At 44.7% G+C, this 16,566-nt stretch overlaps 1 pseudogene; it reads left to right on the top strand.

The window, feature by feature from the left end:
* Positions 1–16,566, top strand: part of LOC126419659 (uncharacterized) — a 175,179-nt pseudogene that overhangs the window by 36,738 nt on the left and 121,875 nt on the right.

Genomic DNA, 16,566 nt, shown 5'->3' on the forward strand with positions numbered 1-16,566 from the left:
CAGTAACAGCTGATAAAATTATTCATGCAATCGCCATCCTCGTCTGCAGAATTCATTTGGTGTAGCTCGTGCAGGATACGGTGGCCGATATGCAGTGACCAGTATTCGTCCAAAGCGCCGGGCGATTTCATTTGTCTGTTCGGAAGAAGACGACAATAAATGTTTTCCACCTTTCGGCCAGTCAGCGAAGACAGAATCGTGGCGAGCCCCCTGCAATCTTTCTCAAACGAGTATACAGAAACTATTCAGTAAAAAAAAAAAAAAATCATTTTTGCTTCACTTATAATTTTATATGCCAGGTTCATAATGATGTGCCCATCATTTCATTAATGGTCGTAATTATTATGAAACTTTAGGTGAACGTAAGATGCTGCGGGAAACCTGGAAAAGTTTCAATGAAAAACAGAGGTCGCTATGATTTTGCATTTGGTGTATGTTACGCAATATTTTGATGAGTATGAAATTTATCTAACATATTGAATTTTTCTTTAGACTTGGGTAGAGGTATCTTTCTGTCAGCAGTCTCGAGGAAATTGATCTGATGTAGCACACTCGTTCGCGATCGCTGTCCCAGCGATAAAGCCACAGTGAAATATCCTCATCATTCCTCATATTTCATAAACGGTTTCACATATCCATTTTGGCAAATGATAGAATTAAAAGACGTGAGTATTTTACCATGTAGCAATTGCATGAAACTTCGTTATCTACCATGTTATTCCAATAACTACAGACTTTTTCGGTGAAAGAATGTCTTCTTTGAGGCCGTCGATAGCTGACGAAACGAGAAATGTTATGGGGTTTTGAAAACATACGTGAAGACATTACACTTTTTTTCAAGGATATACTTTTTCATAAGCTACTGACTTTATTTTTCCTCAGTTCCTCACTTAATAAACTCAATAAACCACTGTTTCAGAATTCTGTCGCAATTTTGCCTAAACAATATGTTGGTGAATTGAGACAGGGTAAACTCCGCTGTGTTTCGGCAAAATAAGCAAATTTTGACATGGCAACCAGAGAAATATGTACGAGGGTGAGCCAAATGAAAACCTTAAATATTTTTTAAGTATCATTTATTTTGCAGAAGTGGTACAAAGCTGTATCACTTTTTAACATAATCTCCCCCACGCTCAATGCAAGTCCTCCAGCGCGGTCAAAGTGCATAAATTCCTTTAGAAAAAAATTCTTTTGGTAGTCCGCGCAACCACTCATGCACCGCGTGGCGTACCTCTTCATCAGAACGGAACGTCTTTCCTCCCATTGCATCTTTGAGTGGTCCAAACATATGGAAATCATTTGGTGATGAGGAATGGCGTCATTCCTTGCCCGCTCTTTTCGTTTCCGGTTGGTGGAAGTAAACCCAGGTTTCGTCCCCAGTAACGATTCTTGCAAGGAAGCCATCACCTTCTCGTTCAAAACGCCGAAGTTCTTCACAAGCATCAACACGTCGTTCTCTCATTTCAGGAGTCAGCTGCTGTGGCACCCATCTTGCAGACACTTTGTGAAACTGGAGCACATCTTGCACAATGTGGTGTGCTGACACATGACTAATCTGTAAACATGCTGCAATGTCGTTCAGTGTCACTCGGCGCTTTCCTTCACTATGGCTTCAACTGCTGCAATGCTCTGTGGAGTCACAACTCGCAGTGCCTGACCTGGACAAGGAGCATCTTCCACTGAAGTCACACCATTTGCGAACTTCCTACTCCATTCGTAGACTTGCTGCTGTGACAAACAAGCATCACCGTGCTGAACCTTGATTCGTCGATGAATTTCAATAGGGTTCACACCTTCACTACGCAAAAACCGAATAACAGAACGCTGTTCTTCCCTGGCGCAAGTTGCAAGTGGGGCGGCCATCTTTATACTGATACTACCACGGTATGTGTGCATCTGCGCGCTGTTTGTAGCACACTTACCAACTTACGGGATAACGGCGTGAAATTTCGATTTGTTATTAAAAATTTAAGGTTTTCATTTGACTCACCCTCGTAGATTTTACACGAAATTCGCCACTCAGGACCCTTCTCGGAAAGTTACTAATGGTTAACAAGCCACACGACAGGAATCGCTGCATTTTAGGCGGAATTATTTTTAGATACTAACGAAAGAAGAGATCACAGATCTTTCTGAATGGTCACCATGTAAGTGTGGGTGTGGAGTGGCCCCACTTAATATTTCCCAGCATAGGCTTAAGTTTAGAACGGCACTTCCCTCCAGTGCTCGGCATTTCCCCTGCAGCGCTCTGAGCGACCTCCCACCACAGCCGCTCTCCCCACACTTGCCCACCTGACTGTGTAACCAGCGGTCACGACATTTTGCGCCTACTGTAGTTGACTGTCCCGCATGTTGTCCGTCGTCACTTCTTCGTGACATTTTCCCAACACAAGTAGCAAGCATTTTCAAGGGTTTCCTAGCACAGCTGGTAAATTTATCGGCGCTAACGTCAAATAGGACAGTGTCGTGTGCAAGACGATGGTGGCTCAGGTATGGTACATAAACGCGCACTTCTTCACCGTTTCGCCAGCGTGACTTATGAAGACTTTCTGTTGGACTGTTGCAAATAGTTTTGGTTATCTGTAATATAATTTCCTGACAACACCTTCGGCTATAAATTTTTCACTGAACTGATGAAATCTAATGCACTTCAGTGTACTAACATGCCCAGTTTCTTGAGGGCTGTTACTAGAGACTTTTTGAAAACTGAGTCAGAGATTTCACAGCGATTATGAATCGCAAAAAAAGTCTTAGTTTTTACTCACTGCACCGTTCTGTAATTTCGTTCATGATTTACAAGTTGCGGCGATTTGCCTATCGGTAGGTCTTGATTTGTACATGGCGACCGAGAGTAAGCTGTCCCAAATTCCCCAGAGTTTCTAGCTTTCCTAATCAGTAATTATTTATTACTTTCGTAAATCTTCCCACATCAAGATAGTAAGCTGAGCCTATTAAATTCAAAATCAGTAACACAAGTTTATATCTTTTCACTTTCACATACCGCCATACTACAAAGCAGAAGTCAAGAATCTTTGCTATAAGATAGGTTTAACTATATTGTTCCAAAGCATTAAACAGTCAGTGCTCCATAATGTTCCCTAGCTATCGGTCAATCTTCAATTGCAATCCAATAAATCATTAGAATAGCTTTTTCTTGGCGCACTTGTCTTGTCTCGATACTGTCCAGCTGAGAACTGAACTGATAACATTACTAGATGGTTCAAATGGCTCTAAGCACTATGGGACTTAACATATGAGGTCATCAGTCCCCTAGACTTAGAACTACTCAAACCTAACTAACATAAGGACGTCACACACATCCATGCCCGAGGCAGGATTCGAACCTGCAACCGTAGCAGCCGCGTGTTTCCGGACTGAAGCGCCTACAAGCACTCGGCCACAGCGGCCGGCCGATAACATGAATTTCGTTTTGTTCGGTCTAGGTATCAGAGTATTCTTTGACTGCCAGCGGATCGTTGCCATACTTACGTGGCCCATGCAAGTCGCACTAGGTACTGTAGTTCCACCAACCCCATAGCAAACAGCGTGACACATACATGTAAAAGACTTCTGCAGCACGACAACTGCTAACATTAACACACATGAAATTCGCCGAACATGTAGACTGTTTGACATCCTAGAAGCACTGGTTGTTATAAGTCTGATAACCTTGCCTCGTACTTACGAATTAAAACAAGCATTAACTGGCGCACCAAGTGGTCAGTTACAGAGTGTTATACGTACTTCTAAAGCAAGGCATTTCTTTGAATAATTAAAGTATAATGTTTGTTCTATATGGCTGGTGATAGATTAAGGTAGTATTCTAAACATTAGGGAAGGAAGCTTGTAGGTACATAATTTATATGGCTTGCTTGAATCCTTTGTTGTGCAAGAGAATCCTCACAGAACTGTTTCAGTTCTAAGGAAATATGATCCTTCACAGACATTCTGTAAACAACTTCGCAACTCCCTTCGGTTGTACTCTACCTCAGGCTTCAGTCACACTTATCCACTAACTTTACCATCAGCCTTTCGAATGATTTTATACATCGTAAAATTTCAACAATAAACGGATAACTAACTGAAGCAAATTTGTCGGCTTGAAAAGCAGATGTGTTAGCACGATAATAACGAACACCCAACGTAGCGAAAATAAAGTGGTTCAGACCACCAAAAAAAGTCGAAGAATCATTTGACAAATTTCGTATTCACAGCAGCTGAAAAGAGCTGCTAGATCGGAACTGCTAAAACTAAAACAATTCCAAAAACTGAGGTTCTTGCACGGAAGAATGGTGAAAGGAAAACTAACGAACAAAACACTGATCACTTGATTAACAGCAACCTTTGCAACGCAGTGCTGAAGCGATTTCGAATGGCATTAATTCGAGAAATCCTTGGTAGGATTCCGGAGGTACACTATGTGATCAGAAGTATCCGGACACCCCCAAAAACATATGTTTTTTGTATTAGGTGCATTGTGCTGCCCCCTACTGCCGGGTGCTCCGTATCAGCCACCTCAGTAGTCATAAGACATCGTGAGAGAGCAGAATGGGAAGCTCCGCGGACTAACGGACTTCGAACGTGGTCAGGTGATTGGGTGTCACTTGTGTCTTACTACTGTACGCGAGATTTCCACACTCCTAAACATCACTAGGTCCACTGTTTCCAATGTGATAGTGAAGTGCAAAAGTGAAGGGACACGTACAGTACAAAAGCGTACAGGCCGACCTCGTCTGTTGACTGACAGAGACCGCCGACAGTGGAAGAGGGTCGTAATGTCTAATTGGCAGACATCTATCCAGACCATCACATAGGAATTCCAAACGGCGTCACCGACCGACATCGATACCTCTCCTCACTGCAGCACGCCGTATAGAATGGGTTGTCATTTCCCAAGAAACCTTCCAGCACCAGATTGAACGTATGCCTACGAGAGTGGAAGCTGTCATCAAGGCTAAGGGTGAGTCAACACCATACTGAATTCCAGCATTACCGATGGAGGTTGTGACGAACTTGTAAGTCATTTTCAGCTAGGTGTTCAGATAAGTTTGGTCGCATAGTGTACTTGGCACTGGATTTCAATATGATTCGCAGGTAACGCAATACCCATAAATTACAACTGGGTGGTTTGTATGCTTGGAGCTGGAGCCAAGAGTGTCTCACGTGACACATCAGTTTCAAATCAGGCGAAGACATCAACGTGAGTTAACTTCAATGATCCTTAAACCACTGTAGCACCACTGTCGCCTTGTGATACGGAAATCTGTCCTGCTGGAAAATTCCATTGCTGTCTGTGAAGATGTCAAGCATGAAGGGATGCAGATGGTCCGCAGTAATGTTCACGTAGTTCTCAGCTATCACGGTACGATTACTATCACAGGTCCCATGGAAGCTCAAGTAATTATTTCCCACAGCTTAATACTGTGCCCATAGGCTTGCATCCATAGGAGACGTTGGTCTGGATGACGGCGTATCCGGACACGGGCTTCGACCTGGCCAACAAGAAACGTGATTTACCTGACCAGACAATACATTTCCATTGATCCATGGTCCAATCTAGACGATACTATGTCGACTTCAGTCGTAGTTGACGATGACGTTGGGGCAGCGTGCGGGCATTTAAGGATCGTGGCTGCGTTAACTTCACGTTCAGCAACGTGCGTTGAACTTAGCTCTTCGAAAAAGTAGTGCGTGCTGTTGATCAGCACTCTATGGTGAGACATACCGTCTATCCTGCTTTACGGAGTGGGTAACACTCCGAGCTCCACGTTCAGTGATGCGTGGACGTCCAACATCCTGCCACCTAATCTTGTTTAAAAAAAAAAAAAAAATGGCTCTGAGCACTATGGGACTTAACTTCTGAGGTCATCAGTCCGCTAGATCTTAGAACTACTTAAACCTAACTAACCTAACGACATCACACAAGTACATGCCCGAGGCAGGATTCGAGCCTTCGACCGTAGCGGTCTCGCGCTTCCAGACTGTAGCGCCTAGAACCGCTCGGCCACCCCGGCCAGCCTTTGTTTGGTCATCAACGTTGATGGGTTAGAGGACGTAAGGGAGTGCTTGGCTCATTTCCAAGAGATAAAGATCTAGACTACTCCCGGTTAGACACGACATATTAAAAATGCAGGAGCAATGTGCTGAAGACTGTAATGAGTAGATAAGTCGACAGCAGGCCTCCATCCAGCAGTTGATGCCAAATAACTGTATCTAATTTAATTCTATTGTTCATATACGTATCTGTGATTGGTATAATGATAATACTAAGTGGGCAACGAGCTCCACGACAAGACCTTGAAGACCATGTGATGTTGACCAATTACTGTGACTGAGTGGCATTTCAGGACACCGCTATCCAAACTATGTTCATCTTTCATAACAAGGAGTCCCTGCTTCTCATACTTGTAGCTCCTCAGTTTGCCAGACGAGGATCAGTACACTCCACTGTAAACTTTAGTTCAGTCAGTGCTTACAAGTCCCTTTTCGGAGGGTCGGTGGAAATTTGAATCTTAGTATACTTTGACGCAGCCATTGGCCAAGAAATATGTTTGAGCTGTTTATACTGAGCACACACTCGGAACGGTATAGTCTCTAAATAAAATATGTGAACCTTGACCGAAATGAATTTTACAGTCAAACGTGATGAACTCATTGTCGCTGTCAACCAATAAGAATTAAATTTGGCATAGAACATTCCGTTACCAATCAGAGTAAAAATCCCTGAGAGTTCCAGGAATCGAACTCGATTCCTCCACAGGTAAGTCAGACACAGTGCGGGCTTAAAGGTGTGCTTCCGGGTGTTACGCCGAGCTATTGTTTGTATTTTGAGCACAGTATTGCGACAACCGATCCTGCGTCCTCTTCAGCTGCTGTGAGTTTCACTGTGAACTGTCGTTTGTCTCTCGTCACTGTTTTGTATCCGTGTTCGATTGTAGTCGCTCTACAGTGCGCCCAGTGATGCTCTTTTGTTTTTCAGAACTCACACTGATATTCCGTGAAACGCTGATTCTCTCAGCGATTTCCTGCTCTGGTGGATATGATGGACTGCGAGATTTTAAAAGCACTCAGTGACGGATATCAAGCGTTCTTTAAATGTAAACCTCCGTCATGTTTATTAGGTTTGCTGTCAACTTCATTCTGATAGTCCTCTTAATTAAGCTGTCACAGAAACTTCAAGCTAGTGCCACGATACTGGTCTCGTTGTATTTCATTTCATGACTATAATCAGGGCAGCGCTTATCCGGTGCAGCTCTCTGCGACATCTGATTTGACTGGCTGTTTTAATCGGATGCGGTGCTGACGTTCCTTGTATGCCACATTCGCGTGGAATGCGATACACACCCGGCTTTCGGAGACTGTCTGTAACTTATCGTAGTTGGAGTTTACCTGTCCTTCCGAATTTTATGGCAGCATAAGGTATAAAATCGATTTTTGACTTCTCTTCCTCGGTCTAAGTCTCTCTCACGCATTCTTGATTCTGTTTGCATCACCCGTTCAATTTTTTTATCTGTGTACTCATTCCTTCCAAAGACTCTTCGTAGGTGCTGCAATTCTTCAGAGAGGCTATCCTTGTCTGAAAGTGTCCAAGCACTATGGGCGAGTCTTTAGAACCAAATTTATGGGTGACGAATAATGCTGGATCAAGACGTGGAGATAGTGGCCAATATCGGTAGCTTTTCTATACAGGGTGTCCCAGGAGGAACGGTCAATATTCAGAGATATGATACGAATGATTAATTGACGCAGAAAACTCTGTATGGAGATATGCTCTCTCCCGACTGGTACACATTTAATGTACTTTCTTCTTTATTTTACTTATAATTCAATACGTTGTCAGATTTACACATGTACACACGAACGACAGTTAACACTGCAACATACGTTTTACAAAGTATGGATTGAAAAATAGGTTTTTTTAACACACTCACCTCTAAGCATTATCGTCTACATGAGATTAAGCTGTTGTTCACAAGAAATGTTCAAATATCCCACCGTCATCTTCAGTGGATTTGTGCACCTTTGGGAAAACATTTTGTGCCTCTTTTTAACCTTTGCACTTTCCCTAATGAGGGCAGTAGGTCCATAGTGCAACGAAGAAGATCATCTCGCGTATTCATTTGTCGTTTGTACACCACACTGTTCATCCAACCCCATAAACAAAAATTTAATAGTGTATCGTCTGGCAATGGCCTGTCAACTGCACTGTCATGGCCAGTTCGTTCGCATTTTTGTGGCGACGAACACGCGGACGTCGTTAGTTCGGTTTCCTGATGGTAGCACAGTACACTTCAAAGTTGATCGTTGGTCCATGAGGGAAGGCATCAAATAGAATGACCACTTCAGAATCCCAGAAGAACGCCCTTACGATTTTACTGGCTGAGGGTGCGGTTTTCAATTTTTTCTTATGAGGGGTGATACAGGGGCGCCACTCCATGGGTTTCAGTTGAACCCATGTTTTAACACCTGTGACGATTTTTGGACAACATGGTTGTGGAGAAAAAGCAGCGATCAGTATGATTAATTAATTATTCAAAAACAGTCTTAATCTCATTTATTATTATTATACCGCCAACCGGTTTCAACCCGACGTAGGGGTCACCTTCTGGGCGTTTACACCATTTGTCGACTGCTGGTGGTGTCACTGTCTACATAACGGCAGGAAACTATGCAATGGTGTAAACACCCAGAAGATGACCCCTACGTCGGGTTGAAACCGGTTGGCGGTATAATAATAATAAATGCGGTTAAGGCTTTTTTTGAGTAATTGACCTGTGACGATGTTCGGCGAAAAATTGTCACGCTCAGCCTCGTAAGGGGCAAGCAATTCCGCGCAGGTGGATCTTCGTTGCTCGTTATGGTCTTGTGTTAGGAGGCGAGGAACCCCAACTGGTGCACGAGTGTGTCAGCACTACCAAGAGACACGTCCAGTTACGCAGCGAGGTGTTTGGTTGCAATGCGTCGATCACCCCGAATGCCAGTGTCCGCTCGTTCCAACACTGCAAGAGTCACATCTGCATGCTACTGACCAACACACGGGAGATCGGACAGGTTTTGCGCGACCTTGTGATGTTGACAGACGCCTCGCCCAACGACTCACCGTGCTTTTGTTCGCTGCCATGTCTCCGTAGACATTCTGCAAGCGCCTGTGAATATCTGCAATGCTCTGGTTTTCTGAAGAAAGAAACTCAATGAGAGCTCTCAGCTTGGAACTAACTTCCGTTACAGACGCCACTTTGAAGGCTACGTACAGTGCCGCCAGCAATCGGAACTTCATGAAACTACAGGTTCTGAAGCGGGAATATTATACGATATCCCATAACGAATTCTGCATTTTTTTAACCCAAACTGGCGGAGAAAAAAAATTGCATCATTTACCTAATGTCCCTCGTACGTTGCACTCCGCGTAGACGAAGGAACCTTCTCACAGTATTCAACAAACGAATCCCCCCCCACAAAAAAAAGAAAAATGAGCTTGTTCTGAATTCGTCCGGTGCTCTCTTAACACGTAGAGGAAAGGTAGTTGGTCCTCTTTTTCAATGTCCATCTAAGAGATCACAATGTGCTCTTAGCTACTCAGATAGACCAAAAACAACACAGTGGAGGTGGAACTTCGCTGCTGGAAGACACAGTAGCTGTAGTTCACTGTTTGTACCTTAGGGAATGCACCGCGCGTGCAGCGCCTCTCAGGGCTGCGAGGCAGCAGGTATACGGGCGGCCGGCCACTGCAGTCAGCCCTGGTGGGGACCGGCTTGTTGGAGCGGTATGCGGGGAGCGCCGCTGGGGCTCCTGCCAGGTTGCAAGTGGCCGCGCGCCTTCTCCGGTATTAACGAAGGTGACTAATACGTCACGTGAAGGCCGCCTTATCCCTTATATGCACACATCGGCAGCCTGATCAAGGCCGCCTACACAACAGCGGGCGGAACGTTGCGACATTTTACACATTACACCTAGAAGATGTGCAGTGACTGATAACATCTATATGGACATATACAAGATGAACCAGAAATATCGTTTATTCTATGATTACACTATTGCAAAACAATCATTAGAATAATTTATTTCCATAAAATACACTGCCGGCCACCCAAGATGGAACACCCTGAGCCGGCCGCGGTGGCCGAGCGGTTCTAGGCGCTCAGTCCGGAACCGCGCTGCTGCTACGGTCGCAGGTTCGAATCCTGCCTCGGGCATGGATGTGTGTGTCGTCCTTAGGTTAGTTAGGTTTAAGTAGTTCTAAGTTCTAGGGGACTGATGACCACAGATGTTAAGCCCCATAGAGCTCAGAGCCATTTGAACCATTTGAAGGAAGCGTCCAGTTCTACATCTACGTGATTACTCTGCTATTCACAATAAAGTGCCTGGCAGAGGTATCAATGAACCACCTTCATGCTGTCTCTCTACCGTTCCATTCTCGAACGGCACGCGGGAAAAACGAGCACTTAAATTTTTCTGTGCAAGCCCTGATTTCTCTTATTTTATCGTGATGATCATTTCTCCCTATGTAGGTGGATGCCAACAGAATGTTTTCGCAATCGGAGGAGAAAACTGGTGATGAAATTTCATGAGACGATCCCGTCGCACCGAAAACGCCTTTGTTTTAATGATTGCCACTCCCGTTCACGTATCATGTCTGTAACACTATCTCCCCTATTTCGCGGTAATACGAAACGAGCTGCCCTTCTTTGTACTTTTTCGATGTCATCCGTCAGTCCCACCTGATGCGGATCCCACACCGCACAGCAATACTCCAGAATAGGGCGGACAAGCGTAGTGTAAGCAGTCTCTTTGGTAGACCTGTTGCACCTTCTAAGTATTCTGTCAATGAATCGCCGTCTTTGGTTTCCTCTACCCACAATATTATCTATGTGATCGTTCCAATTTAGGTTATTTGTAATTGTAATTCCTAAGTATTTAGTTGAGTTTACTGCCCTCAGATTTGTGTGACTTATCGCGTAATAGAAATTTAGCTAATTTCTTTTAGTACTCATGTGAATAATTCGCACTTTTCTTTATTCAGGGTCAATTGCCACTTTTCGCACCATACAGATATCTTATCTAAATAATTTTGCAAGTCATTTTGATCATCTGATGACTTTACAAGACGGTAAACGACAGCATCATCTCCAAACAAAGTAAGACGGCTACTCAGATGGTCTCCTATGTCGTTAATATAGATCAGGAACAATAGAGGCCTTATAACACTTCCTTGGGGAACGCCGGATATTACTTCTGTTTCACTCGATGAATTTCCGTCTATTACTACGAACTGTGACCTTTCTGACAGGAAATCACGAATCCAGTCGCACAAACGGGGCGATACTCCGTAGGCGCGCAAGTGCATTTTGCAGCATACGTTTGCGACGACGATAGATGCACATGATTAGCATTTCAGGGCAGGCGCACATCAGTTGTGCCAGAAGGGGCACATGCTAGCGCTATATAAAGGGGAACAGAGGGCCGTGTGGACGGACTGGAATTGTTCTTCCGCACCGTTGTTTTGCCTGAGCAACTTCAGTATGCCTCGTAGAAGACAGCACGCGTCTTTACCTCTTAGAAGACAGCACGCGTCTTTGGAGCACGTTTTGGAATTCGACCGAAGAAGAATAGTAGCCTATTAGAATTGGGGATTATCGTTCAGATAATCGGTGATCATGTCGGATGGAACCAAGCAACGGTGATGCGGATGTGTAATAGTTGGTTGCGGGAAGGAACAACGGACCGACGTGACTGGCTGCACCCACCTCGTTGCACCGATACACTTGGTGACAGGCGTATCGCACGCATGGCAGTGACATATCGCTCTACCACGTAATGACCCATATCATACCAACTTCGATCTGTTATGCAACAGCCAGTGTCGGCGCTTACCATTCGACGTCAGTTGCAGCAGAGTGGACTGTTCGCAAGGCGTCAGTTGCTTAGTTTACCACTGAGTCAACGCCACAGTCCTTTGAACGGGCAATGGCGAGATAAATGATGATCATGGACAACCGAATGGAACGACACTGTTTCTACCTACGATTCCGAATTCTGCCTGCACCACCACGATGGCCGGATTAGAGCCTGGAGACACCGTGGTGAGAGATTGTTGCACTACGTGTCGCCATATTGATCCTGCACCGGGTATTATGATTTGAAGTGGTATTGTATTCCAGTCCCTCACCCTCCCCAGTACGCATTGCTGGTGCACAAACCAATCAGAGTTACATCTCTGAAATGTTGGAACCTATTGTCCACCCATACTTTCGGAGCTGGCCGAAGGCCACTTTGCAACAGGAAAATGCCCAACCACACAAGACAGCAATGTTGAAGACTTGTTCGTGCCTATGGCATTGCATTCCTACCTTGGCCATCCTGTCCTCCCAGTCCCTCGCCTATCGGAAACGTCTGGTCGATGGTTGCGGAACGAGATGCCCAGGATACACCATCTACCACTACACCAGATCAACGTTGGCAATATGTGCAAGCAGCATGGACTGCTATACCCAACAACACATCCAGAGTCTTTTTAATTCAGCGCCTAGGCGTGTAGCAGCCAGCAACGACGGCAACAATACTGATTTCATCATCTTCCTCTCTTCTCTTCGGGTTGTGTTTTTAATCATATGATCACTGTGTGATATGTTGTCTCCCAAATCAATTTGGCTGTGATATCTCTGGTCCTTCTTGGTGTCGCATTTTGGGTGGCCAGCAGTGTAGATTGGAGTATGAGTACAGAGAAATCTGAAGGACGACGATCACGTAACATTAGTCACTGTGCCAGATGGCAGACTGATATTCAGTGGAAGGAACGTCAGGAAATGTGACCCATAAACAAAGGACGTAATTTACAAAAAAACTTTAGCGACAAATACATTAATACTGCTTGTCAGTCTGGGATCTGCACCAGTTGGGTTGATAGAGGAAATAGATCCAAAGAAGAACAGCACGTTTCGTTACAGGTTCATTTAGTAAGCGCTGTAGCATAAAGGATATACTCAGTCAACTCCAGTCAAAAGCGCAGGAAGAGAGGCATTCTGCATCACAGTGCGGTTTACTGGTAAAATTTCGTGAGCCTACATTTCCTGGGAGAGTCATCCAGTACAATGCTTCCTTCTACGTATACCTCGCAAAAATACCGTGAAGATAAAATCAGACAGATTCGAGCCCACACAGAGATTTACCTTTCGTTCTTCCCGCAAAACCATTAGGACTGGAACAGGAATAGGGGGGAGCGGGGAGGGAAGTGTAGAAGTGAAATTGGTACACAAAGTACGCTCCACCACATGCCATAAACTGGCTTGCGGAGGTAGATGTAGATTTCGACAGATTCAGGTGAGGTATTCAGACCTATCCTTAACAGTTTTCAGGTATCTATATTCTGTTCTCTTGTACGATATTTTCAAGGGTGTATTAATGACGGAGATATCGGTGGCAGCTTTGCTTTCCGAATGGGACTGTGGTAATTTCTGCTGCTATTACGGAAGTTCTCAAAACGAGGATTAAAACTGAAGATTTTTCTTGTTTCAATATGGAAATTATTTCTGTCTTTTGCGGAAGTTCGTGTTATTATACGGAACCCTCGCGTCTGGCTGGTAGAGAGCCCCAGCTTGACGCAGCGAACAATGGGACCGCACCTACCCGTATTATCGGTTTCGTTCTCTTGTGTGGTACCTGCTGGTTATAATCAAAATGCAGCTGCTCACAGAGGTCCAGTGTGAGCTGTAATTATCGTATGGCAGTGAAACTTGGTAGATATTCTAATGCGTTAGTGTGGCAGCGATTTACGCTCGAAAAAATTGTTCTTATTTTGGCCACCAGGCGCAGATCCGGCGCTGTGAATGCAAGAAAGACGTATAAATATGTTTCAATGTGTAATGGATTAGGAACGGGACATGGGCAGAAAAGGTGATACAAATGAGAAGGACATAATATTGATTTTACTATTAACGGACACTTACACATTTTCTTCAATACGAGCGCCAGAGACGCCGAAGAGGTGCTGCAGACGTAAAATGACGTGATCAACACTTCCTCGCAGCAATTCCGGTCCACTTGCTCAGCGGAATACGTGAACGTGGTTGTTCTACTGGATCTTTCTTCTCCTGTCATTATCCGAAGTACTAGGCAAAGTATCCTACACTTCTCGGTTAGTTTCTTCAAAATCATAGCTGTAACTTTTTGATTCTACATCTAATTCTGCTATTACTAAGCCAGATTTCCTATAAGGAGTAGACTGTGGTCGCGCTCATAGTCACTGACATCTGCTGCGATTTCAGTCTCAGGATGTCCTTCGTCAACAGACGGACATGAAGTTTCAGGAAACGTACAGCATATCGCTGTTTTCTGGTGGCCATAACAGAATTGTGCATCCATTTTCTCCTGTAGAAACTGATACTTACTGGCGCCGTTACTTAGAAGCAACATCAAATTGTTACCAATTTTACTAACTCCAGACTATACAGACATAAGATATTTAGCATCGCAACTGACGTTCAGAATCTCTACTATTAAGTAAAACCGAATGAGGTGGCGCAGTGGTTAGCACACTGGAATCGCATTCGGGAGAGGACGACGGTTCAAACCTGCGTCCAGTCATCCTGATTTGGGTTTACGTGATTTCCTTAAATCACTTCAGGCAAATGCCGGGTTGGTTCCTGTGAAAGGGCAGGGCCGACTTCTTTCCCAGTCCTTACCTACTCCGATGAGACCAATGACTTCGCTGCTCGGTCCCCTCCCCCAAATCAACCAACCAACCAACTAAATAAACGGAAGGATTTTTGTGGATCTCCACACTGAAAAGAACAAACACGTGATTACACAGAGAGGCATGCAAGCACTCCAACTCGGAAGTTTCTTGTTGACAGTTTTTTTAACTGTGAGTACTAAATATAGGCTTATTTTTCCATCACGTACAAACTCTAGGGATTGATCGATCAGAGGATACGGAACAAAAAAGGTCTTATGAGCTTATGTCCCGAAATGCATGGATCCATGATAGAGACCATTTATTTAGTAATACTTTGTTACAGAGACTGCGGTCTAATACGCGCTGTACCATGCAGCCACAGTTACAATGTGCATCGTTTCTTCCTAGAGGCTAGTATTGTTCCTCGTACGTCACAGCATAGCGCCTTCTCCTGCCATTGTAATTGGTAATGTTGTGTCCTATTCACTTCTCCTGCTAATTCGTCTTGCAGTGGATGTAATACAGCGTTGTACACAATGGTTCCGTATTTGAATCGAGAGCTTGCCTACGTCCGTTTATTTACGGAAAGGCAAATGGCAACTGGCGGCGGACAGCAAGGTTGTATCAGGAGACCTGTCCCCAACGACAACAATCACAGCATTTAATGTTTTTGGAACAGTGTTTTGCCGGTTTTGTATGAGGCAGTGTCGTTTCAGAAAGCAGGAAATCATGAAGGAGGTACCCGAAGTGTCTGCACACCAGACTTGGAGGAAAATGTGATTAAACTATGGAAGGCTACCGCCGTGTCAGCACCAGACAATTGGCCCGCAGACAGGGTAAGCCGAACGACCGTGTGGAACATTCTCCATGACAATTGTTACTACCCGTTTCACTTACAGCGTGTGCTGGGTTTACCATCGACAGAATTTCCACATGGAGAGCAGTTCCGTCACTGTTTTCTTCACCACGCAACCACGATTCCAGGATTTGTATTATCCATCCTATTTACAGATAAAGCCACCTTTACGCAGAGTGGTATCTTCAGCTGTCATGACAGTAATCTATGGGTTAGTACGCAGAACCCCCGTGGTACGGTGAAAGCGAATCATTAGCATAGTTACAGCCGGAATGTGTAGGCCGGGATAATTGGCGACAGTATTTTGGGAACAGCCTTCCTTCCATGCCCCTAACAGGCCGAAACTGTAGGCGTTTCTTGCGGGTGACTTTGCCTCCCCTGCAGGAAGAAGAGCTATTGATGATTCGAAGGATTATGTGGCTGCTACATGATGGTGTTCCTTCCGCTTCGCCGTTAACGTTCGGAAGCCTCTCAATCGCGTATTCCCTGGTCGACAGATCGGACAAGGGGGTCCAGTAGCATGGCCTGCTCGATCACCGGGTATTAACGCGTGCGATTTCTGGTTATGGGCCCATCTCAAAAGTGTCGTGTATGCAGAGCCCATTTCAGATGTGTAGACACTGGAGCAGCGTATTCATACTGTCTTTCACACTGTTCGAATGCAGGATGGCCGATGTCAACGTGTGAGATTGAACATGCTACAGTGCGTACACATATGCGTTAAAGCACAAGGAAACCATTTTCAACACATAGTGTAACTGTCACTGCATGGTGCAGCGCGTATTAGACAGCAGTCTCTGTAAGAAAGTATGATTCAATAAATGGTCTCTAGGATGGAAACCACGCATTTCCGGACATAACTTCATTAGAGCTTTTTTGTTCCGTATCCTCTCGTCGATCAGTCCCTAGAGTTTGTACGCCGTGGAAAAACTCACCCTGTAGATATAGATCACACAGAGAAGTGTCGCTAGTGTGCATCAGTCTCAAAGAAAGGGTAGGGGAGTGTATTAACTTCTCTAAAATAACTGATTTTTGTGTT

This window comes from Schistocerca serialis, chromosome 9, assembly GCF_023864345.2.
Source record: "Schistocerca serialis cubense isolate TAMUIC-IGC-003099 chromosome 9, iqSchSeri2.2, whole genome shotgun sequence".
Taxonomy (NCBI): domain Eukaryota; kingdom Metazoa; phylum Arthropoda; class Insecta; order Orthoptera; family Acrididae; genus Schistocerca; species Schistocerca serialis.